The sequence below is a fragment of the Balaenoptera acutorostrata genome, chromosome 17 (genome assembly GCF_949987535.1).
Source record: "Balaenoptera acutorostrata chromosome 17, mBalAcu1.1, whole genome shotgun sequence".
Taxonomy (NCBI): domain Eukaryota; kingdom Metazoa; phylum Chordata; class Mammalia; order Artiodactyla; family Balaenopteridae; genus Balaenoptera; species Balaenoptera acutorostrata.
This window is the reverse complement of record NC_080080.1, coordinates 34619841-34647310: the sequence shown is the minus strand read 5'-3', so window position 1 is coordinate 34647310 and position 27470 is coordinate 34619841. Positions and strand designations below refer to the sequence as shown.

Below are 27470 nucleotides of genomic sequence, written 5' to 3'. Positions count from 1 at the left end.
TGAAGCCTCTTCTCCAGTATGTTCAGTTAAATCAGGGGTCCTGTGAAATATTCTTAATTTTCAATATCACTTTTCTTCTGTTAATGCATTACACACACACACTTTTGCTCAGGAAGTTCTTTTGAACAAAATATATGAAAATTTATTTATAAATCAGGATAGAGTAGGTACCCCTTGAGACAGATAATGGAACACTTTTGTAGGTCACTAGCTCCAAAATGGCCCAGATTACTTTAGACTAAAAAATGATTTCAAGGCCACTATTTATTAGAAATCCGTGGGAGCCACGGGGAAGCAGGGTAGACCAATGGATACTGCTAGTTTTAGAGCCAGACAGACCTGAATTTGTGCCCTGTTTCTGCTACTTAACTATGTGGCCTTGATTCAATCATTTAACCTATCATAGCATCTTTTTTTCTCATTTGTGAACTATTCCATAGTAATAGCCCTACATAGGGTTTTGGTGAGGCCTAAAAAAGATAATGTATGTCAAGCATGGAGAGCACTTCATAACACTTAGTAGTCTCAGCAAAGGGAGGCTTTTATTTGTCAAGTTGCGCACTATGTGCCACTTGACAAATGTACCATTTGACTACATACCACTTTATACGCTTACGTCTTTTAATACTCAAATCACACTATGGAGTAAATAATATTATCCCCATTATATAGACGAGGACACTGAGGCTCAAACACCTTAGGTAAGTGCTGAAGCTGAGACTTAAAACCAGGTCATCTAACTCTGATTCCATTGCTCTTTCCACTATACCACAGCTGCCATCTACTTAATAATTTAGAAGGAACAGACTATTCAAAGCCAATGGGAAAATGTGATATGATAAATACAATAAGAGTGCTATGAAAGTTAAAGGAGGAAGTGGTTCCAACCAAGAGAATTAAGAAGTCATTTAAGCTGAGCTTTCAAGAATGTTCTGGGAAAACAGAACATCTAACTTAAACACAGTCATTTTAGATGTGCCCCTGGCAAACTCCAACCTCCATGCCCATACTTTGCTTCATTTCTCTTTCTTCCACATCTTTCTTCATCTTTTCATTGTGCTTCCACCCTGCTTCCAGCTTGATTTACCCACTGAGACTTTCTGTCCTGGTCAAAGGCTGGTCTCGTCACTCTAGGCAGCCCATTCAAACTGCCCACTTGGTCTTTGACTGACAACCATCTTGGCATCGTTCAGGCTGGCATGTTAGGGAGAACTCTCATCTCCCCACACTTTGGTGGGTCACACTTTGAACAGGGAAAAAACAAGAGTAAAGGCACAGAGTTGTGCAAGCCCATCACATGGATGGGGGAGGAGGGAGTACAGATAGGGAATGGAAATAAGCAAGGTTCAGGTAGAACCTTTTTAAAGTGCAATACAAATCTAGAAAAGGAGGCTGGAGTGGGCTTCTTTTCTAACAATTTGGGTTAATTCTCCCTTTGGGGACAACTGAAAAGTTAACCAAAAATATTTCTTTAAATCTGCTTAAAGGCACAAGAGAGTTAACAAAATAATGATGAATTACCAAACTAGGAACCCAGGGATGAATAAGACCCAAGGAAGTGAGTCCTGTGTTTGGAGCCACTTATCCCCCTGGGATGAATGCCAATTCCAGAAAGACCGAGTGAGAGAAGCCAAGAAGCTGAGCAGTTCTTCTGACAAACATTCAGAGCTAAGACAACAGGGAATAATATTCAAGGTTCCCCAATGCAGTGGTGAGTGCTAATGAGCTCCTCTTACTTTGTGTGGAGCCCTAAAGGACTGCACCTCTGAAATAAGCCATGTCTTAGATATGGTTTCCCCCAAAACATACCTTGAGACAAGGATTTGGCTATAAATAGTTTATTTAGGAAGTGATTACAGGAAGAACTGTATGGAAATGGAGAAATGAGACAGTGAATGGAGAAAACCCAATAAAAGATGGGCTGATGAATGTTTTTACCAGTGTGGACAACTGGAATTCAATCCCACTGGGGATCATCTGAGAGACTGTGTAGGACATATCTTAGAAGTAGCCCACTGAGTGGGGAGGAAACTGGAGGTATTTATCCATTAATTCCATCTCTCGATAGTTGAGGATTGCTCCTGGGTTGTTAACTCGCTAACACTTCAAGCTTTTCCCACTTGTGGGCAAAGCACACTCCTAAGGCCAAAAAACAGTGTCAAGAATGAAAGAAACAGGACTTCCCTGGCTGCGCAGTGGTTAAGAATCCACCTGCCAATGCAGGGGACACGGGTTCAAGCCCTGGGCCGGGAAGATCCCACATGCCGTGGAGCAACTGAGCCTGTGCGCCACAACTACTGAGCCTGCGCTCTAGAGCCTGCGAGCCACTACTACTGAAGCCCGTGCGCCCTATAGCCTGCGTGCCGCAACAAGAGAAGCCACCGCAATGAGAAGCCCACACACCGTAACGAAGAGTAGCCCCCACTTGCCGCAACTAGAGAAAGCCTGCGTGCAGCAACAAAGACCCAACACAGCCAAAAAATAAAAAAAAAAAAAAAGAATGAAAGAAACATAAAGATACTCGGTGGGGTGTGGGGGGGGAAGGGGAGAGAAAGAAAGAAAAAGAAATGTGAGAAATTTTAAGCAGTCAACCCATATTAAAGGGTGTTATTCAAGTAAAAGGAAAATGATTCCCCAATGTAAGCTCAGAGAGGCATAAATGGATGAAGAATAAAAAGGAAAAATATGTAGGTATATGAATGTTGACTGAATAAACAAACAGGACTCAAAAATCCAAAACTCTGACAATACCAAATGCTGGCAAGGATGTAGAAAAACAAGAACTCTCATCCGTTGCTGGTGGGAATGCAAAATGGTACAGCTATCTTAGAAGACAGTTTATGGCTTCTTACAAAACTAAACATACTCTTAACAAGTGATTCAGCAATTGAGCTCCTACATATTTACCCAAAGGAGTTGAAAATTTATGTCCACACAAAAACCTGCACATAGATGCTCACAGCATCTTTATTCATAATTGCCAAAACTTGGAAGCAACCAAGATGTCCTTCAGTAGGTGAATGTGTAAATAAACTGTGGTACATCCACACAATGGAATATTATTCAGCACTAAAAGGAAATGAACTATAAAGCATGAAAAAACATGGAGGAACCTTAAATGCACATTACTAAGTGAAAGAAGCCAATCTAAAAAGGCTAGATACTGTATGATGCCAGCTATACGACATTCTGGAAAAGGCAAAACAATGGGGATGGTAAAAAGATCAGTGGTTGCCAGAGGTTAGTGGAGACAGGAAGATGAATAGGCAGAGCAGAGGATTCTTAGGGCGGTAAAACTACTCTATGATCTATAATGGTGAAAACATGTCATGATAAATTTGTCCAAACCAACAGAATGTACAGCACCTACAGTGAACCCTAATGTAAGCTATGAGCTCTGGGTGATAATGATGTGTCAATGGAGGTTCACCAGTTTTAACAATTGGGTCACTCTGGTGGGAGATGTTGATAATGGGCAAAGCTATGCATGTGTGGGGACAGGGAGTCTATGGGAAATCTCTGTACCTCCCTCTCAATTTTGCTATGAACCTAAAACTGCTCTAAAAAATAAAGTCTGTTAAAAAAATCTTAAATATTAGCAAAACAAATTCAACAGGATATAGCAAGGAGTAGATCACAAACAAGTTGGATGATTTGACATATGAAAATCAACAAATGTAATTCACCATATTAACAGAATAAAAGAGAAAAATCATTCAATCATTCTGAGTAAGAGAAAGAATGGAACAAAATTCTATAAGTATTCATGAAGAAAATTTCTTAACAAACTATAAATAGAAGGGGACTTCTTTAATTTGATAAAGAATATTCCTAAAAATCCTACAGGAAACATCTTTTGCAATGGTGAAATGTTGAAAGCTTTTACCCTAAGATTGGAAACAAGGATGTCTATCCTCACCACTCCTTTTCAACATTGCACAAGGGTTCCAGCTAGTGCAACGAGAAAAGAAAAATAATTTTAAAGTATAGGGATTAATTTTCTGAGGCAGCTGCCAAAGTTGTCAGGGGGACAGATCATGCTAATCAATGGTTGAAACCATCTCCAGTGCTACCTGGAGGCCAGAGTGGCCAGGCGAGTATTGCTTGGCCAGAAAGTGGTGGTCATGCGTTATGAGGACATCAACATTTCTTGCAAACTTCTACAGAATTAAATGGAGGTAGCAGGCCTTGACCTACAAGCACATAGACACCAACCCGTGCAATGGTCCTTTCCACTTCTGGGTACCAAAGCACATCTTCAGGTAGACTGTGCAAGGCCTGCTGCCCCACAAGATCGAGTATGACCAGGCCACTCTAGAGCACCTCAAGGTGTTTGACCAAAAAAAGCATACGATCATTTCTGTTCAAATGCGTGTGTCTTAAGCCCACACATAGGTTTGCCTACCTGGGGCACCTGACTTATGAATTTGGAAAAGAAGAGGTAGGATGAGGCCAAGATTCACTACATGAAGAAGAAGTAGCTCAAATGGGCCAAGAAGAACGTGGGGAACAAAACCAACAAAGAGAGGTCCTCAAGACTCATAGACTCCTGAGCTAAGTCCAGTAAAAACTGCTTATCCCTCAAATATATATACGTGTATAGGTTTTGGAAAGGAAGATATAAAAACATCATTATTTTCACAGGACATGTTTTAATACATACAAATTACAATTAATAAGCAACTTTGGCAAAATAGCTGGAAATAAGGTTAATGTCCAACAAAAAATCAATTGTTTTTAATATATCAAAAAAAAAGAATTAGAAACGAAATTTAAAATACCATTTAAAATAATATAAAAACTATGAAATGTCTAATATCTAGAACAAATTCAATGAAAGATGTATAAACTCTCTACACAGAGAACTTTAAAACATTTTTGAGAGAAATCAAAGATGATCTTAATAAATGGAGGAATATACCCTGTTTATGGGCTGGTACAACTAATACCGTGAAGTTGTAAAGTCTCCCTAAACTGATCTATAGATTTAGTGCCATCTCAATCTAAATCCTTCCATCCCAGTAGAACTTCACAAGTTGTTTTTCAAACTTATATGGAAATGTAAGAAGAAACAAAGAGATCGTTGAAACAGAATAAAAAGCTCAGACAGAGACCAAAGGTTAGTGAACACATGACTTTGATAACATAGGCACCTAAGGGCAATTTGGAAAGGAAGGTGTTTGCAATAAGTTGTGCTGGGATGATTGGATATCATTATTTTTGAAAATTAAACTTAACCCCCCATACCATATGCAAAGATCCAGGTGGACTGTAGATGTAAATGTAAAAGGCAAATAATAAAATCTCTAAGAAGATAATATAAAAGGATACCTATATGACCTTAGGACAGGGGTAAACTTCTTATACTGGGTATAAAAGCTCTAATCATAAAGAAAAAGGATCATATGTTAGACTATATTATAAATAAAAATTTCTGTTCATCAAAACGACAACATTAAAACATTGAAAAAAACTATGGTTACCAAAGGGGATAGCAGGGCGAGGGGTAGGGGGGAGGTAAATTAGAAGTTTGGGATTAACATATACACACTATTATATGTAAAATAGATAGGGACTTCCCTGGTGGTGCAGTGGTCAAGAATCCACCTGTCAATGCAGAGGACATAGGTTCGATCCCCGGTCCAGGAAGATCCCACATGCTGCAGAGCAACTAAGCCTGTGCGCCACAACTACTGAGCCTGTGCTCTAGAGCCCGCAAGCCACAACTACTGAAGCCCACGTGCCTAGAGCCTATGCTCTGCAACAAGAGAAGCCACCTCAGTGAGAAGCCTGCGCACCTCAATGAAGAGTGGCCCCCACTCGCCGCAACTAGAGAAAGCCCAAGTGCAGCAATGAAGACCCGACACAGCCAAAAATAAAATATAAATTAATTAATTAAAAATAAAATAAAATAAAATAGATAAATAACAAGGTCCTACTTGTAGGACCTATCAATGTCTTGTAATAACCTATAATGGAAAGAATCTGAAAAAGAATATATATATATATATATATATATATATATATATGTATATATATTTGAAACTGAATTGTTTTGCTATGTACTTGAAACTAACACATTTTAAATTAACTATACTTGAATTTTAAAAACTGGTTAAAAATAAAAACAAACAACAACAAAAAAAGAGATTGAAACAATAAGCCACAGAATGCAAGAAGATATTTGTGATACGTTATTACTGAAAAAGGACTCACATTCAGAATATATTTTTAAATTCCTAGAAATTACATATTAAAGAAAAAGAAAATTAATTTTTTTGCATTGTTTAATTGAAGTATAGTTGATGTACAATACTATATAAGTTACAGGTGTACAATATAATGATTCACAATTTTTAAAGGTTATACCCCATTTATAGTTATTATAAAATGTTGGCTATATTTCCCATGTTATACAATATATTCTTGTAGCTTATTTTATACCTGATAGTTTGTACCTTTTAATCCCCCCTCCCCTCTCCCCACTGGCAACCACTAGTTTGTTCTATCTGTGAGTCTGCCTCTTTTTTATTATATTCACTAGTTTGCTGTATTTTTTAGATTCCAAATATAAGTGATATAGACAGTATTTGTCTTCCTCTGTTTGACTTATTTCACTTAACATAACACCATCCAAGTTCATCCATGTTGCTGCAAATGGCAAAATGTCATTTTTTTATGGCTGAATATATTTTTAAATTCCTAGAAATTACATATTAAAGAAAAAGAAAACCCAAAATTTTGTAATGGGCAAAAGACTAGAATAGGCACTCCATAAAAGAAATACACAAATGACCGAAAAACTTATCAACCTCATTCATCATCGGGGAAAAGCAAATTAAAACCACAATGAGATACCACTACATACCCTCCAGGATGGCTACAATCAAACAGACTGATGATAAAAAGTGTTGGTGAGAGTGTGGAACAAGAACTTATTTACAGCTGGTGAGAGCGTAAACCAATATAATCACTTTGGAAAACAGTTTGTCATTTTCTCCTAAAGTGAAATATACAATCCCAACAATTTTACTCCAAAGTATACACCAAATAGATGTGCATGCACAGTGTACCGAGAGACAAGGAAAAGAATGTCCATAGAAGCACTATTTATGAAAGCCCCAAATTGTAAACAATTCAAATGACCATCAAAAATAGAATATCATGGTCAGTTCATGCAAAGTAATGCTGTACAACAATAAATATTAATGAGCTACAGCTACTTGCAAAACCTAAATGAATGTCAAAAAAGTAATGTTGAATAAAAGGAGGCAGAGATGGTACAATTCCATTGATATGAGCTTCAAAAACCAGTGAAGTGGACTTCCCTGGTGGTGCAGTGGTTAAGAATCTGCCTGCCAATGCAGGCGACATGGGTTTGAGCCCTGGTCCAGGAAGATCCCACATGCCGCGGAGCAACTAAGCCCGTGTGCCACAACTACTGAGCCTGCTAGAGCCCGCGAGCCACAACTACTGAGCCCGTGAGCCACAACTACCAAAGCCTGTGTGCCTAGAGCCAGTGCTCCGCAACAAGAGAAGCCACCGCAATGAGAAGCCCGCGCACCGCAACAAAGAGTAGCTCCCACTCACCACAACTAGAGAAAGCCCATGGGCAGCAATGAAGACCCAACACAGCCAAAAATAAATAAATTAATTAATTAACTAATTAATTTAAAAAAAAAAACAGTGAAGTGAAACTATATTGTTGAGGATGCATGTTTAGGTAGTAAAACTAAGGAAAGCAAACCAAGGGGTTACCTTAAATGGTAGCAGATATTTCACGGGGAGGGAGAGGTGTTGATTAGGAAGTGGAACCAGGGGACCTGCTGAATGCTGATAGTTTTATTTTCTGACATGGGTGTTGTTACAGGGTGTTTTTCTTATGATAATCTGTTTAGCTTAGCTATACATTTTTTTAAATTATTTATTTATTTATTTATTTGGCTGCATCAGGTCTTAGTTGCGGCATGCGGGATCTTCATTGCGGCATGCGGGCTTCTCTCTAGTTGTGGCACGTGGGCTCAGTAGTTGCGGCGCAGGGGCTCAGTTGCCCCACGGCATGTGGGATCTTAGTTCCCCGACCAGGGATCGAACCCGTAATCCCCTGCATTGGAAGGCAGATTCTTAACCACTGGACCACCAGGGAAGTCCCTAGCTATACATTTTTTTTTAAATATTTATTTATTTATTTATTTATTTATGGCTGTGTGGGTCTTAGTTCCTGTGTGAGGGCTTTCTCCAGTTGCGGCAAGTGGGGGCCACTCTTCATCGCGGTGCGCGGGCCTTCTCACTATCGTGGCCTCTCTTGTTGCGGAGCACAGGCTCCAGACACGCAGGCTCAGTAGTTGTGGCGCACGGGCTTAGTTGCTCCGCGGCATGTGGGATCTTCCCAGACCAGGGCTCCAACCCGTGTCCCCTGCATTGGAAGGCGGATTCTTAACCACTGGACCACCAGGGAAGTCCCTAGCTATACATTTTTATTTCGTGTGCTTTTCTATATGTATTTCACTATAGAAAAATATATTTTTTTAAGTGGCTCAACCTCACACCACATAAAAATATTAACTAAAAATGACTTATAGACCTAAATGTGAAAGCTAAAGCTTTAAAATTCTTAGCAGAAAACATAGGAGTAAATTTTTGTAACTTCAGATAAGGCCATTGTTTCTTAGAGACAAAAGCATAACAACTGAAAAAAATAGATAAATTGGACTTCATCAAAATTTAATACTTCTGTGCTTCAAAGGACACCATCAAGAAAGTAGAAAGGCATCCCATGGAATTGTTACCGAATTGGTCAACTGGACCCCTTCCAGGGTCCTAGCCTGGGCCAAGACCCCTTGTCTTGGCTAGGGAGGTTCTTTTTCCACTAGGACTCACACAGCCAATAACAAAACTAATTCAATGGCCAAAGAAGGAACTTAACTTGCAAATCAACTTCTCAACCCAATTCAGCAGAGACACCATATATATAGGAGGACCTATACCATATGTATAGGTAAAAGGGAGGGAACTGGAAAAAGTGGGAAGAATATTCATGACTTATCCCAGAACAGGAGTGTGGTTTGGACCCAGAACTGATGCAGCTCTCCTTTTCAGTCCTTGTATGGGCTTTTCTGGTTGTTGTCACGACAACTGTCAACTGTCAACTGTCATGGCGCAAGTGGGTGTATCATTTAGCATGCTAAGGTATTAAAATGAATGTATAATGAGGCTCTAGGTCTACTGGAAGTTAGATCTTCTGCCACCTTGGGTCTAGTTGGTTCTAACCAGCTCTTGTTTTTCTCTTTGCAGCTTCCGCCTGAAACTTAGTTAAGAGCAATTGGTTTCCTTTTGAGGGAGGGGCAGGGGTGTGATTCCGGGGCAATAGTGTGGGTAACAGAATGGGAAATAATATTTGCAAATCATACATCTGATATAGGACTAGTGTCCAGAATATGTAACGAACTCTTAAAACTCAATAAAAAGACAAAAGTTCAATTCAAAAATGAGCAAAGAAGAAAGAGGAGGCTGAGGATGAGCTGAAGTTTATGAAAGAAGAATAAGAAAGAGTAAAGCATTTGGTTTGCAAAGCTGTAACATGCTAATGAGTAGCAAAGAGAAGGCAAAATGTTTTACTCCTAACTGCTGCATCAAAGAGCACAGTATGGAAAATATAGGAAAATAAATATTGTGAAGGTGAAAAATTAAAGCTCCTATTATAAGAAAAGACTATCAGAGAGCACTGAGTTGTCTTCAATGAAGTCAAGCCTCCATACCCAGATAAACTATATGCCATAGTGCCATATAAAGTTTAAAAAATCCTAGGGAAAAAAAAATTGACAAAGGATTTGAATGACATTCCTACAAAGAATATATACAAATGGCCAATAAGCACATGAAGAGATACTCAACATCATTAGGGAAATGCAAATGAAACCCACAATGAGATAATACTTCTCATCCACTGTCATAACTAAAATGAAAAGAACAGATAATAACGAATGTTGGAGAGGATGTGGAGAAATTGAAACCTTCATACCTTGTTGATGGGATTGGAAAATGAAACAGCCACTTCAGAAAACAGTTTGACAGTTTTGACAGTTCCAAAAATGTCAAACTACCATAAGACCACGCCTAGGTATAAACCCAAGAGAATGGAAAACTTACATCCACACAAAAACTGGTCCACAGGGACTTCTTCCCTGGCGGTCCTGTGGTTAAGGCTCCGTGCTTCCACTGCAGGTGGCCCGGGTTCGATCCCTGGTCAGGGAACTAAGGTCCCGCGTGCCACGCGGTGCAGCCAAAACAAAAACAAAACTAAACTAAACTAAACTAAAAAAACCTGGTACACAAACGTTCAAAGTAGCACTATTCACAATAGAGGAAAAAGTGGAGACAACCCAAAGGTCTATAAACTGATAAATAAAATGGAATATTATTTGCCATAAAAAAGAATGAAGCACCAATCCATGCCACAGCATAAATGAACCTTAAAAACAGTATGATAGGTGAAAGAATCCAGACACAAAAGGCCAAATATTGTATGTTTCCATTTATATGATGTGTCCAGAACAGGCAAATCCAAAGAGACAGAAAATGGATTAGCAGTTGCCAGAGGATGGAAGGCCGAGGGAATGAGAAGTGATTGCTAATGGGCATGGGGTGTTTTGGGGGGATGAGGAAATGTTCTGGAATTAGACAGTGGTGATGACTGTGCAATTCTGTGAATATACTAAAAACCACTCAATCATATACTTTAAAAGGATTAATTTTATGGTATGCAAATTATATCTTAATAAATTTGTTATTCAAAAAAAGGAAAGAAAAGTGGTTGTATGACTTCATACTCTCACTAGCAGTGTATTCAGTTCAAATTGATTTATGCAATTTTTGATTAGCTAAGCTAGCTTCTACCTTCTCAGTGCTTTTTAAATTTTTATTTATTTATTTTGGCCATGCTGCGCAGCTTGCGGGATCTTAGTTCTCCAACCAGGGATTGAACCTGGGCCCTCAGCAGTGAAAGCACGGAGTCCTAACCAGGGAATTCCCACATTGCATTTAAAAAAAAATATTTACTTATTTATGTGGTTGCACAGGGTCTTAGTTGCGGCAGGCAGGCTCCTTAGTTGTGGCACATGGGCTCCTTAGTTGTGGCTCATGGACTCCTTAGTAGTGGCATGTGAACTCTTAATTATGTCATGCAATGTGGGATCTATTTCCCTGACCAGGGACCAAACCCAGGCCCCCTGCATTGGGAGCACAGAGTCTTAACCACTGCACCACCAGGGAAGTCCCTCACATTGCATTTTTTAGAATGTCTCTACCATTCATCCAAAGAATGATTTATTGAGTGACTACTGTCTGCCAAGCACTAAGTATTACAGATAGATGCAATGGGACAGGCAAGGTCTCTGCTCTCACGGAGCTTACAATCCAGCAGCAAGGAGTGAGAGAATAGGGTTGCAGATACTTTTACAAAAGGTAAGCCACTTGCCCAAAGTCATACAGTTAGTAATTAGTGAGGTCATCTTAGAAAGAAAGATCAAGTATCATAGGACCTTAGTGGTCATTAATCCAACGCCCTCATTTTACAGAAGAATCTGAGGCTCAGAGAGCCTCAGATTAAATTGCCTCAGGTTAAATTGCCCAGTGACATATCCAAACAGTGACACGAGTTTGGGAGCCCAGGGGAACCCTAGAAAACTCTTCAGCTACCCCAATGGGCCTCAGGAGTTTAAGATGCCCCTCAAAAATGGGAAAGCCTCCCACATGCATTCAACAACTGTTCATTGCTGATTGCCAAATGCTAGGCATTGTGCCACGAACCGGGAGCCTAGCAGTGAACAAGACAGATGATGTCCTTTCCCTGTGGCTTCATGGAGTCTGGAGGTTCCCAAGTGCAAGTTGACAGCTGTTTCAGTGGCTGCCTGAAAGTCCTCATGGGAGGCAAAGATACCTAGAGATTTTGGAGCCTTTGCCAGATTATGATTCCATTGGTGATTCCATTGGTCTGGAGTGGGCCTTGAAATCTGTATTTTTAACACTCTCCAAAGGCAACTCTGGTGAGCAGCCAGGTTTTGGGACCACTGACCTAGTGTACCTCACAACTTGGCTTTTAGAGCTGAGATAAGCGAGACCTGGAGAGACTCATCCAATTCCACAACTAGAGAAAATCTGTCTAATGCCCATCCCTGGGGCAAAGCACTTATTCATTCTTAAGCAAATATTGAGCATCTACCATGTACCATGCAATAGTCTAGGAGCTAGGGATAGAGCAGAGATAAGACAGTACAGTTCCTGCTCTAATGGGCTTACATTTGTCGGGGTGGGGGTGGGAGGCAGGAATAAAGCCAAGAAAGAAAGAAACCAGGTCATTTAAACTCTAATAATGACAAGGGAGATCAAGGGAGTGCCAAGTCAGCACCGAGTCAGCGGAAGAGAATACGTTAGGTTGAACCGCGTAAAATTGTCAATATTTGACCATTTTTGATCTACAGAAACAACAGTTTCATGTGGTTCAGCTTTATAAATAGGAGTTAGAGAGAGGTTGAGCCGTCTCTCCCCAGGAAAAAAAAAAAGGGAAGAAGGTCTCAAGATGGATATGATTTGAACATGAGAATGACAGATAAAAGCCTAGAGGAAGGGTTCTGTTTAGAACAAAGTCTCTAAGGAGAAATTGTGGAAGAGAGGCTGGAGGGAAGGGACATTCATTCCATAGCTGTGGAGGGCACTGTGTAGAAATGGCACAGTCACCAAAGAAGTGCAATGCATGATCACTATTCTTAAGTTACTTACACGTTGATTACAGACACAATCAATAAAAACCATGAATAATAAAAAAATCAAATACTTCCACACAAAGATTCATGCTATACCCACTGCTGCAAACATCCTGCCCAGAGCTGCCCGCCCTCGGTCCCTGACTAAATGCCACTTCCTCGGTGATATTATCCATTACCTCCACAGTCAGGGGAGATTGCTCCCTCCCCCAAACCTTCATCATTCACTCTTCATACCTCTCTCTCCATCTACCATGGTAATTTCCAGGCTTAACTTCCTTCCACTTAGTGGGCTTCTTTAGGGAAAGGACTATGTCACATTCACCTGGGTTCTTCTGCCAGTGCGTGACTGTCATTAGGACCAGCTCAATGGAGAAGAAATGAATGAATGGACGGATGAATGAGTGAATGAGAACTATCTCCAAATTTTGTTTGTCTTTAAGGTTATGTAAGGCTGTAGTAAATTGTCCGCAGTAACTAATTTAGGGATTAAAGTGCAGTTCAGGTCTGGGGTGAGCTACTTACCAAAGCAAGGTCCCTGTCCCATGGGGACCTTTAAGTTCCATCTCACAAAGATAAACCTTTCCATATCAGGGGGCAGTCCACGTTTGCGCAATACGATTAAACCCCAAGACAGCGTCTGGCCCCCATATGGGAGGGGCCGTCTGGCTGAATACCTAACCAGGTCACAGCCACTCTGGCTCTGGCTCTGGCCTGCCCCAGGTACAGAAATCTCCCGTCCTACTGACCCCGACAGAGCCTCATCCTGGCCACCTGCAAGTCCTGTTTTCTGTGGAAATGGCACACGGCTGCTGGCCACATTTCCCACAGCCGTCCTGTGTGTACTTGGAAATCATTAGCTTCGCTCCCGTGTATATTTTCTGTAGAGGAAATAACTCCTTCAGCTTCCTCATAGGCCCTTTTTCCAGCCACTGAAGTGGCCACCAGGGCTCAATATTGGACCTGGCCTGGCCAAGTCTATGTGATTCAGAGGCTGGTTATTCCAGTTTGTGAATTACCCAGGACTTCTGCTTGTTTTCCTTTCTGCTTCTGCTATTTACATGTGAGGAGATTTTACTGCTCAGCATCATCTCCCTCAGTGTCTGGGAAGAATACTAATGCTCACATCTGTTTAGTGCTTTCTAGTCTACAAAATGACATTCCATACATAAACTTATTTTAGCCTCCTAACAGTCCTGCAGAATAGGTTTCATTATTCTCTGTTTGCAGCTAAGCAATGATAAATGACTCGTCCGCCATCACACAGCCAGAATGTACGAGAATTGGGTCTTGAACCCAGCTTCTGATTCTCTGTCTGGTGTTGTTACTTTTCAACCCTTCAGGTAATGCAAGTTTTCCACTTTGCTATCCATTAGAAGTCACGGCAAGATCTGGATGGGAGAGTGGTTTCCTGATACTACCATTAGAAGTCTTCCGCAAATGTAATTCTGTTGGCTCCGCTGGTTGGAATGTCCATGGTGGCAGCAGGGCCATGGCATCCACCCTTGAGTGGTCTGCAGCTCCAACAACCACATGGCCTTGGCCCCAAATGGATACACTTTCTGAGAAGGGTATATTCTCAAATTTTGTATCGCTCCTGTGGGTGATGGTATGTATCCTGTTGATGTTCTGTCCACTGGGTCACAGTGTTCTAATCACTCAAACAAATAAAACCCAACATTTAAGTTGTGCTTTACAACTTTCAAAGCGTTTTGCAACTAACCCTCTGAGCTGTATATGGAAGGAAAATAACACTATTAATATCTCCCCTTTAAAGATGAGAAGGATAAGGCTCAGAGAGCAACTCTGAGCAAATTTTCAAGGTCCCACAGTCAGGCACCCTCAAGGGGGAGGTATCTTCTGACTCCAAATCTTATGCTCTTTCCAGAAAAACTAGTTAGCTACAATATCAATATATGATGATAATAATTAACATGTGTGTAGGGCGTTAAGGTTTTACCAGGCATTTTCACAAATATTAGTTCATTTCATCTTCAAAAACCCCTGTAAGTTGATACTGTTATTAATTACCCCCATATTGCTTTTAAATTCTCAGTCATATTATCATTATACCCTTTCACCTCGGTGCAGTAAATGCAACCCTGAAAAACATTCATTTATGCTTTCAACAGATGTTTTTGATCCCCTGTGTGTAAGAAAGACCCTGCCTTGGTTCCTGTGGTCAGAGCCTGTGATTTCTGCACTCCTGATTCTCCTGGTACACAGTTACCAGAATTGGAACATCATAGCTGTGATTAGCTGTGACATGACAGGGGCAGATAGATCAACCAGAAATGGGGTGAAGGGAAGTGACCTACCACAGGGCAAAAAAGGCAGCCTCTCAAATTGCCCCACGTGCTTCAATTAGTGGCTGTTTCCACAGACTAAAAATCAGATTTTATATGAACAGCCTAAGAAGGAACATCAGCCTAGCCTTAGTCTCTAAGCCACAGCCCCACACAAAGATACCAATCATTATGAGTAATGTCATCGTCGAATGCTGGGAATACTATTACAGGACATGGCTATTGAATCAACAAATGACGAAAGGTTGGCTCTGGAGCCCTCCGTTGACCAGTCCCAGCGCTCATAGTCCCATTCATAGGGCAATCGGTAGTGCATTATTTCTATGATTAAGAGAGAAAGAGGACAAGGGCATATGCTCTCTTTTCCTCACTTCTTCCTCCTCCCCTTTTCACTCTCTTTTCTCTATAGCTACTGGATAAGGAAAGGTCAACGATGAAATGGAGACACAAGAGACTAAATTGGAGAGGGTGTAGTAGACATGGGTGGCCTGGGGAGACTGGATTCTGTGGTCAGAGCCTATGGTTTCTGCACTCCTGATTCTCCTGGACACTGGGGAAATGGCCGGGTTGGTGGAGTTCTAGATTTGCCTTGATATTTTAACCCACGTGAGGGCAATTCACTACTGTTCCTATTGTTCAGTGCCACTCTGATGTCACCAAGGTGCTGAACAACCTGCCAAGGGACAGGCTTGATTTCTGTCATCTTTCCATGAGAAGTGGAGCTGGGAGGGGCACGCGAGGAACAGGGAAAGAATTTACACCTCCTGAAGACAGGCTCCAAAACTGGGGCCTTTTCAACAGTCATTAAGGTAGTCTTTTGACGTGAAAAGGCATTAGCATAAGCAGTGTGAAAGCAAGGCTGTGAAAAATGAAAAGAAGGAACTCAAAGAGTGCTGACGCTCTATGTGTTTGCCCTGCCCCCACGCTAACCCACACGTCCTCCAACCAGCTGTGCTGGACAGTCTCCCTTCCTCTCCACATCCACTCTCAACCCTTCTCCGCAGTGCTCTTGCCCTTGGAGGCACCCCTCTCCCTTGACTGCATCCACGGGACCCCCTTGCCCTCGGTCTCTAGTGATGTTAGGCCAATGGGTGGCACTAGCAGGAGATCAAAGGGTTGCAGGAGAGACAGCTCAGGCATGTATGCCCCCAGCTCCCTCCCAGGGCTTGCATTCCTGGCAGAAGCCCTTCTCCTATAGCTCCAGCTCTCCCCAGATTCCAGCCACTGTCCCCTCTCCTCCCCTCTCCTCTCCAGGCTGCAGGTGATACAGCTTTTAGCTCTTGCTCACCCCCAGTGCTTCACCGAGTCTTGTTGGTTTTTCTAAATAGCTCCGCCATTAAATGTTATTCAATTGCTCTTCCAGGAGTGCCATGCGATTGCAGGCAGGCCCCTAACCACTGTACATCCCAAAGCCTGCTGCTCCTAAGGTTTCAGCCCGTCCATCCACCTGCCAGCCCCTGAAATCCTAACTCATTTCCCTCCTTCTTTCCTCTGTTCCTCACTCTACAGATTCAAGCTCCCAATCTTTTTCCCTGTCTTCAGTGTTCATCTGGGTCATTTCCAATTAACGTAGGTGAAAGTAACCCACCCTAAGGCAATGTTTTTTGACCTTAACAACTACAACTACAACAAAATCCCCTCAAACAAACAGGATTTTCAGGCTCTCTTTTAAAGTGAATTTCACCCTAGGTAAATGTAAGCAAATCAAAGCAGTGTGTCAAAGGGCAGCTTTGTGAACTAGGCCCTTCCACTCATTTTAATATGCCTTCCCACCTCCTGGGAATCTCTAAAATATGGATGAGATTTAACCTTAATAAGGGTCGTATGAATTTTTTTAAAGATTTTTAAAAATAAATTCTAAATGAACCTGTAAAAATTAGAATAAAAGAAGTCTTGGGATATTTTCTCTGGAATCTACTCCCTGGGGTGGCTTTTGGTGCTCTATAATTAACTGTAGCTAGCGTAAAATATTAAATCCAGGAGATCTGCAGTGGATTTATTGAGTAAGAAAGATGCCAAACCAAGTTTGGAACTCCTGTCCATATTCTAGACATGAGAGTCTTTGTCTGGTCTGAAAGATCCAATGGAGAAAGAGAAAAAGAAGGAAGAATAGAGAAACTCCATTTCCAGAACTATTGAGGAGGTTAGATAACATAGAAACCTTCCTGCTACAAACTCCTTTAAGTGCTAGATAAAATGCAACAAACATCCTTTTAAACGTGTAGCAGAGCTCCTGAGAAAGCAAGAGAAATCTCCAAAGGCCCAGAGGAAAGATGGAACTGAAAATGAGAGAGAAAGGGCCAAGGCTGCTGCTGCAGTAGCTTGGATGGGGGTATCTGCCCCCATGTAGGTAATCGGGGCACTTGGGATCTTATGGCCACAAGGGGACAGTAGAGTAGGCAGAGAGTTGGAACTGACAGCCCTGCCAGTAGCTACAACCTTGAAGGGTTATGTCCTTGGGGAAGGAAAGATCTAGAAAATACCCACCCACCAGCACAGGGAGATGACAGGAAGCATGTAGGTTTCAGTCCAGACTCTGGGTGGGGATAAAAAGAGTCAGAACTGATCATTTCTCACCAAGGCTTATCTCACCAGGGAGTTTGGAGCTCCAGTGTGTGTATTCTACTTCTGTGATTTGCAAATCTTTAAGCTAAGACATTAACATAGAATGTGGTTCTAGGCCAGTGATACACCTAAGACTCCCGTAGAAGTGCATGCAAACACAAACACACACACACACACACACACACTTCCCCAAAACACATCTCTGAAAAATATACTTTCAACACAGGTTGCACAGGGGCTCTCTTGGTAAAAGCCTGCTGAAGATGAAATTACAATAGAAAATTCAAGATTCACACTAAGTCCCAAGCAGAATAAATAAAAATTAAATCCACACCTTGATATGTTGTAGGAAATTTCAAAACACCAAAGAGTCTGAGAGAGAGAGAACAGTTTACCTACAAAAGAACAACACTTAGGCTGGTAGCAAAAGCAACAATAGAAACTAGAAACTAATGGAATCATATTTTCAAAGTGCAGAGAGAAAAATAACTGCCAACCTGGTTTACCTATCATGGTAGAGAAACAGTGAAATATAGACATTTCCAGGCGTAAGAGAGAGCCCCCCACTAAGGAGCTTTACTGAAGGGACTAGTAAAAAATATGATTAGAAGGACACAACTCAGAAAGAGAGAGTAGCACTCAAAAAGCAATGGTGGGGCTTCCCTGGTGGTGCAGTGGTTAAGAGTCCGCCTGCCAATGCAGGGGACAGGGTTCGAGCCCTGGTCCGGGAAGATCCCACATGCCGCGGAGCAACTAAGCCCGTGCGCCACAACTACTGAGCCTGAGCTCTAGAGCCTGCAAGCCACAACTACTGCACCCACGTGCCACAACTACTGAAGCCCGCGTGCCTAGAGCCTGTGCTCTGCAACAAGAGAAGCCACGACAATGAAAAGCCCGCGCACTGCAATGAAGAGTAGCCCCAGCTCGCCGCAACTAGAGAAAGCCCACAGGCAGCAACAAAGACCCAACCCAGCCAAAAGTAAATAAATAAATACATTTAAAAAAAAAAAAAAGCAATGGTGAACAGAGAAATCAGTAAACATAGGGGAAAATCCAAACAAGTATATAAAATAAGAACAATAATAGCAACTATTTGGGGAGTATAAAAAAGTGAGACTAAAACATTGGGCAATATGTAAGCCAAGGGCAGAACGATCAGGGTGAAGTCGCTCTACCGTCCTTATATGCTTTAGGAGAGGGAGAAAGATGTGGCAGTGTTTATGGACTTAGACTTTGCCAAATTCCATATGCTTAATTAAAAATTTAAGAGTAACCAGGAAAATAATAGAAATTGAACAAATGATTCTTAAATCAGAAGAGAAGAAAATGGATGGTGGTCTCAGAGAGGAGACAGGCAATTCCACCAGAGCGGATATGGAAGGAATTTCCCACCCACATTAGCCAGTGCTCATGGAGAAATCCAGGCCCAAGACAAGAGAAAACCTGTTCTTTGATGAGAATGTATCCAGAGTGGGTCTACAAAGAGACCAAGGTCAGTGGAATTCAGGAAATCTGAGAGGCTCAGGGGTTAAGGGTGGGATAAATGGATATTTAGTGAGCAGGTTGTCCAGGAAAGTTGTTTCTCTAAGCTGTTTACATACTTAACGCTTGAATTTTATGTGTTCTATACTGTTTTCTATCGATTAAACTTTAAAAAATAGCATTTATTTCTGATTTTTTTTTTTTATGGCTGTGTTGGGTCTTCGTTTCTGTGCGAGGGCTTTCTCTAGTTGCGGCAAGCGGGGGCCACTCTTCATTGCGGTGCGCGGGCCTCTCACTATCGCGGCCTCTCTTGTTGCGGAGCACAGGCTCCACACGCGCAGGCTCAGTAATTGTGGCTCACGGGCCCAGTTGCTCCGCGGCATGTGGGATCTTCCCAGACCAGGGCTCGAACCCGTGTCCCCTACATTGGCAGGCAGATTCTCAAGCACTGCACCACCAGGGAAGCCCCTTATTTCTGATTTTAAAACAATATAAGTTTAAAATTCAGAAAGTGCCAAGAATTCAACTTCTTAATGCAATTATATGGTTAGTGCATCCCTACTACATTTCAGGTGCTATAAATACCAACTCAGCTAGAGGTCCTTGAAAACCTCCCCCTTTTGGAACTTTGTATTCAGAGGTGCTGTGAGAGGAGATTCCTGCCGTAAGTCACAGTTATCTCTGAAGATCCATTCCTCTCTCTTCCACTGTGAGTGGAAATGCAGAAAAAAACAGGGTATTTACTCAGAAAAAGAGGCTGGAGCCATCTCCTAAAACCCAAGTATTTGGAACAAGAAATCAAATCCACAAATGCAGAGAGCCCTTTCCATGTTCAAATTGCCCAAGGAAGGCTAAGTAAAAACATGACCTTATTCACACAGTCTTTTATAAGTGTGTGTTTTGTTAAATATACCAGTTTCATGCTTGATTTTCCCCCCTTCTTACTGTTGAACAACAGTTATATGCTAGGTCATTTGTGGCCCATTTATCCCTTGATTTGTTCATTTTTCCTATTGGACATTTTGCTACCCATAGGAGTGATTAGCAATGACATTATTTGCTGAATTAAACATCAAGAGAGGTTACATAAAACCCAGATATCCAAAATCGCTTAAAAGTGTTTGAAGAGCCCATACCCCACATCCCCAGATGTCAACAGCTGCCGCCTGCAGATGGAACACACACTCCCAGGTGGTCCCTCTCCACATTTCCCCTTGTTCTTATACCAGGCCACCCTCATTTACTGTGTCCTCTGCCTGGCCCCTGTAGGCCTCTGACATTGACACGACTCTAATCTTTTATTTCCTGTCCTGACTTAAACTGCCTAAAATAACTCCTCAACAACCCAATACTTATGGTAAAAGTCTTATTTAAATCCACACAAGTCATAAAATGTCAAAAATCTAAAATCCTCTACTATGGGTAACATTTCATTTTCACCTAGTTACCAAGGTTACACTATCAAATATTTTTATCCTCAATATTAACAATCAATCCAGGAATTATACAAGTTGTCAGTTTGCAATTATCCTAACATCTCTTTCTAGATATTCCTGCCTCTGTTTCCTATTAGTGAAAAAAATCCCTCCTAACCACGTCCTGCCTCAAACCACATAATGTCACAAGACAGCATCTGAAATTATAATTGTTTCAATATCCTTAATCTTCAGCAACTTCAATAACTCTCCAAAATATAATGTAATACGGGAATTAACTTTTATATCTTTTGGTCAGTTTGCTTTGAACCACGAAGGAGAGCTCTTTCTGGGCTTTTGGTTCTGATGTATTTCAGAAAGTTAGTTACATAGTTAGTTTTAAAATTCTTAACACTACAACTCTGTAATTTTCTTATACAATTATCTACTTACAACAGGTTTCATGCAAAAAGACATGTAACCAGTATCTAGTTTTATACTGCTGGCCTATTTGTTTTAGTCAGAGTTTGGCAGACTTTGTAGAACAAAATGAAACCTCACCCTAAAACTTTTAACACCTAAATAGTCAAAATACACTAGATTTTTGCTCTGCCAAAAATCTCTGTGCTAATGTACTAATGCAATTGAGCTGTGGGAAAGAATATACGCAACTTTTTCTCAAAGGGATTCAGAAGTGATTTAAAATTAATCTCTCATCAATGATTAGAAAAGAATCTCTCAAGAAGAATTCCTCAAAAGCACATGGAAATTTTTCATGACCCTCTGCAGGGTATAAAACAGTATTTAAAAAGTCATTGAGTATAATTGGAATTTACTTTTGAGCAGGCTGTTACCTACAATCTAGAAAACTGTATTTCCAAGTTAGTGATGACAAATTTCAAAGGCCTTTTCCTATTGCCTCAAAATTCTTACTTTGCTCTTCTCTCTCAATTTTTATTTCTACCTTCTTCAACTTCCCCTTATCTTTTCTTTTCTCAACTTTCTCTCTAAAAAATGTGTAGGTCCTCTCAGACCATCCGGTTCCTTCTCATTGTACGAGAGTACAATACAATGACAAAATAGCATATCAGTTATTCACCAAAATGTTGGGGGAAATGTTCTGCTATATTACAAAATACAACTTTACTTTAGGAAACTACTTATAATTAATACATCTTTTTGTCATTCATAAAATTGTATATATTTTTGTCAGTTTGTAAAGTGGCAGTTAAAATGAAAATTAGAAAGGAGATCTAAAAGGCAGCTGGTAGTGGGCATGAAATTAGCATCAGCAATCACTAACTTCATTTTTTTTGGCACTAACTCTGGTTTATCACTGGACTTACCACTCCCTGTTACTTACACCAGCCCATGTCACTCCCTTTCTCATGATTTTCTTATTTAGGTTACCTGCCTCACCCCAAAAGCATTTCAGTTTGCAGCCTCAGAAACAGTAAAAACCTGAAATGCTGAAGGCAGGAATGTAATTCAAGGACTGTGCAGTGGGGAAATTACTTCAGGTCCTATCCAACTTGGAAACTGAAAATTCTGGTGAAAATGCATAGCATCCAATGAAACTATCTCACATGTACAACATAGGGAGCTGAAGATGGAGAAGCACAGGAAAGGAAAGCCCCCCCAAACCCCCCGCCCCAGGATAACAGGCATTATTCTGCAGAGAGCTTATAGTGAAAGACAGCACTGCACACACCTAGTATAACCAGTAACAACAGGAGCCTAGAACTTTAGGAAAGCAGTTGATGATTCACTGGTTTACAGGAGAAACTCTCTTATCAGAGGCAATCAGGATTGATAATTTGTCTGTTAATAAAAAATTTGCTTAGAGCATGGAATCTTTAAAAAATGACATAGATACCTTATTCATTTTGTTTTAATTTAAAACATACAAACACCAGTCTTTCAAATGCAGGGGCAAATTTATATGGCTAACTTAAAACTACATATACTTAACATCAGTCCTTAAATGTAGAGCTAAGTTCTTTTCGTTTAGTATACATCAATGGATTTCTGAGTTGTCTTTCCTATGTAAGCCATGGCCATCATGTATTGCCCTCAATTTCTAGTTTGGGCGCTGTTAAAGTGGAGTGAAGCCTCTAGGGCATTTGTGAAGCAGATGGAATGTATTTTTCTGCAGATTTTTACAATCTTCTTTCCAATCTTTTACAATTGTCATGGTCACATCACATTCAAAAACAGCTTTTTTTCAGCAACTCATCTTACCAATTTTTTTCAAAGTAATAAATTTAGTTTTCAATTGTGTATTCGTTTCCAAGTGCGGCTGTAACAAATTATCACCACCTGAGTTGCTTAACACAAGACCCATTAACTATCTCAGAGGTCTTTGGTCAGAGTTCAGTAAGCTCAGCTTAGGGTCCCACAAGGCTGAAATCGAGGTGTTGGCCAGAGCTTCGTTCCTGACTGGAGGCTCTTACGGGAGAATCACTTCCAGAATCATTTGGGTTATTGGCAGAATTTATTTCTGTGAGGTTGTAGGACTGACGTCCCTGTTTCCTGGTGGTCCTTTGGCCAGGATCATTCTCATCTTCTAAAGGCTGCCCACATTCCTCGGCTCTTGACGTCTTTCCTCAGTCTTCAACGCCAGCAATGGTGGGGGAGTTCTCACACTTCTGATCTTTCTGCTCTCCCCTTATACCTGACTCTTCTGCTTTTAAGGGTTCATGTGATTACTTTGGACCTATCTGGAAAATCCAGGATAATCTCCCTATTTTAAGGTCAGCTGATTAATCATTTTAATTCCATCTGTGAAGTCCCTATAAAACAGTACCTAGATTAGTGTTTGAATAACCAGGGGATGAGAATCTTGGGGGAAATCTTTAGAATTCTGCCTATTCTAATCAGAATCAACAGCTCTTCTGCTTCACACTCATATTTCGCCAAATTAAGAAATATTTGATTAAATATTTAAAATAACAAGCACAAGTGGCAAAGAGCAATTTGGGGACAAAAAAACAATGAAATAACTCAATTTGTGGGAATGGAAGTATGTGATTATACCAGAGAGTAGCCTACTAGCCATAAGCGTGCAGTATACCATAAACATTTGTCAGTAAGTTTTCCTGAGAGATGGTGAGTATTGGTCAGTTAAATGTAAGTTGGTTAGAAGAGTTCTACTGTAATAAATGAAAGGAGAAAAGGCATGTGATCATTTTGATAGACACTGATTGGAAGCTCTGAATGGTTGGGGAGTGTTCTGATGGCATTTTCTGAAGAGTAATTGGATGGGGTCCCAGCCTCTTTTTGGCAACCCTCTCAGATTAAAGTGTCTGAAATTTCTTCTTTGTGGCTGATCACTTTCTCTGGAGGGTAATCTTCCAGAACTGTCTGAGGTGGAGCTGGTAATAGGGAAAAGCCCAACATCCAGTGCTATGAGAGCCAAGCTTGGGAATGGGGCCAGTGGTTCAGAATGTAGACTTTTACATTTTTTCTGCCACTGTTTGCAGCCTGTACTTCATCCTGTGTCCTCATGCCAGTTTCTTGAGTTCTGCTGGTTCATATTGTGTGTCCTGCCTGAAAGTACCTCTCTCCTCTCTGCTGGGTCTTACACTCCACCATATGCTTTACAGCTTTGAAATTTTTCTTTTCTCTTCTCTCTGTTTCTGCAACATCTGGAACATATGTCCCCTTACTTGGCACTTAGTGCACTTTTCAAAATGTCTACACATGATTTGGACATTTTACCAATTTTATCAGGAATGTAACTTGACACTTCCTTCACATCCTATTATTAAAACTATTGTACTGGGGACTTCCCTGGTGGTGCAGTGGTTAAGAATCCGCCTGCCAATGCAGAGGACATGGGTTCAAGCCCTGGTCCGGGAAGATCCCACATGCTGTGGAGCAACTAAGCCTGTGCGCCACAACTACTGAGCCTGTGCTCTAGAGCCTGCGTGCCACAACTATGGAAGCCCGCACACCCAAGAGCCTGTGCTCTGCAACAAGAGAAGCGACTGCAATGAGAAGCCCGAGCACCACAACGAAGAGTAGCCCTCACTCGCCACAACTAGAGAAAGCCCGTGCGCAGCACTGAAGACCCAACACAGCCAAAAATAAATAAATAATATTAAAAAAATATATATTGTACTTAGTTTGGGGACTGTAAATACAAATTTTTTTCCTACATAAACATCAGCCCCCAAAAGTCTTTCATCGCTATGTTCTTACGTATTATGACACTTGGATATTAAAAATCAAGAAGCATTTTATTGATAAAACATTGACTAGAGAGGCATTTTGTAGGACATACTTGCTTCATGAGAAGAAAATTTCTTCCACTCAAAGGAAAGCAGGAAAAAAGAAAGAAGAAAAGACGAAAGTAGAAATGCCATGCAAGAAACAAATCCTAATATAATATTAAGTAAAATACATGTAAATGGTAAAGTTACTGTATTAGAGTTCGACAGAGAAACAGAACAAAAAGGATAGATAGATAAACTATCTCTGTATAGAGACTATAGAGAGATGTTAGATAGATTGATTGTAAGGACTTGGCTCACATGATTATGGAGGCTGACAAGTCCCTAGATCTGCAGTCAGCCATCTAGAGACCCAGGAGAGCCGCAACTAGAAAAAGCCCGCGAGCAGCAACAAAGACCCAACGCAGCCAAAAATAATATAAATAAATAAAACAGAAAGGCATAGAAAAGTTAGAAATAGAAGGATAGAAAAAGATATACCAGGCAAAAATTAAAAATTAAAAGAAAGCTGAGGTAGCAATCTTAATACCTGAAAAACTAAAATTCAAGTAAAAAGTAGAATTAAAGTTAGTGAGGGATAATATATACTAATAAATACAAAATGATATAACCATGTACACATAAGCACTTAATAAAACAGTCTCAAATATATATTAAATCACAACTGACAGAAATAGATACATTAATTATAGTTGGATATTTTAACTGACAGATCAAGCAGATAAAAAATAATAGAGATGTGGGAATTTCTGAAAATATAATTAATAAGCTTGAGCTGACCGAAAAAAGTAGGAGAATGAGATATTTAACACAATATCATTTGTATAAATTAAAAAATAAGTTCACAGAGAATAATGGTACATTATTTTACTGGGATACATACAAATGGAAGGATATACATCATCCCATACAGTAAAATGGTTGCCCGGTGGAAGGAGAGGGAGAGAAGAGAGGAATGGGGATAAATACATTTAAGAAAACAAGACAGAGGGCTTACATGAACCAATAGTGACAGAAATATTAGCTCAGGTCTTTAAAAAATTATGACAACACACCCATACCCATAACTCTTCTTACCCCGCCCAAAGGAAACAGCCCTATATATGAAGTCCCAAACAGTTAAAAATGAGTTGAGGTTTCTGTTTCAAAATAGTGAACAATGATGAGAATTTCTAAAAATTTTTCGAGACAAAAACCAGGAAATGGGGTGGTAACTGATGAAACAGAGTGTAGGAAACTGTTTCTTGACATTCCTAAGAAGTGGCCTGCAATGAGGAGGGAGCTGATTTGCCTATAGAAACTCAGAGAGGTTCAGGACTCAAAGACTCAACAAAGGCAGGTAGTACAGAGGGCAGAAATGAAGTGTGGCAGAAAACAGGAGTCTGTATTTGGAAGAGTCACCTTACCTGCCCTTGGTCACAGGCTGCCTACTGTTTACTCCCAAGGTTAAAGTAAATAGGGAGGGACTTCTCTAAGGAAATTGACCAACCTACCAGGAGACAACAAGATAACAATGCAGGAGCCCTGCATTTTAATGTCCCCAAGCAAATTGGCTGATCTCCAACTGCTCACCTGAAAACAAAGCCTGTCATTCAACAAGCCCATCCATATAGCCAAGCTCCCAAGGAACAGGCTTTACTATTGCCTCATTTTTAAATATAAATGAGCAACCAAGAATCACTAGACATTGGAGAAAAGACTGTAACAAGAAAAAAGGACCAAATTAAACAGAGAAATCAATCCTACAAGAGACAAATAATTCAAAGAATCGTGGACAACTTAAAAAAATACCCTTTGGGGCTTCCCTGGTGGCACAGCAGTTGGGAGTCCGCCTACCAATGCAGGGGACGGGGGTTCGAGCCCTGGTCTGGGAGGATCCCACGTGCCGCCAAGCAGCTAGGCCTGTGCGCCACAGCTGCTGAGCCTGCGGTCTGGAGCCCGCGTGCCTGGGGCCCATGCTCCACTGCAGGAGGGGTCATCACAATGAGAAGCCCACGCACCGCAACTAAGAGTAGCCCCCGCCCGCTGCAACTAGAGAAAGCCCGTGTGCAGCAACAGGGACCCAACGCAGCCAAAAATAAATAAATAAACATTTTAAAAAATACCCTGTTGTATATTCAGAAATACCTGAAAAATTAAAATTCCACCTCTAAAACAAGAAAAGGATGTTGTAAATATGGTAGAATTAGAGAATAAGAAAGAAGTCTTGGAAATTTAAAATGATTGTCAAATTTTAAAAATTCAACAGAAGGAAGATAAAGTTGAAGAAATCTCCCAGAAAGTATAACAAATAAACAGAGAGGTGGAAAATACGAGAGTAATGAGGCCTTACATTAAACTAATGTAATTAATTAGAATTACAGAAAAAGAGAACAGAAACAAAGGAGTAGAAATGAAGACATTATGAGAAAAAAATTGATTATTCCTTATTTCTTATACCAGTGGACAATCTAAGTTTGCAACTAATGACTGTAATTTCAACATGAATGTTGGTTAATATTTTTCTTTATATTAATGAGTAAGACAAAAGTGAAATAATGAAGACGTATGTCTGAACTTATTTGTCGATGTGAGCAACTTCGCTGAACTGGATAATAGTTTTCAAATATTGAAAGACTATTTCCTCATTTTTCTGTTCTATTTACAATGTAATGGCTACAGACGTGATGTACTTTTAAGTTCAATCTGAATTATTAATATTTTCTC

General features: G+C 40.6%; 1 pseudogene; it reads left to right on the top strand.

Moving 5' to 3' along the window:
- Window positions 1–27470, top strand: part of LOC103007939 (40S ribosomal protein S12-like) — a 75137-nt pseudogene that overhangs the window by 1013 nt on the left and 46654 nt on the right.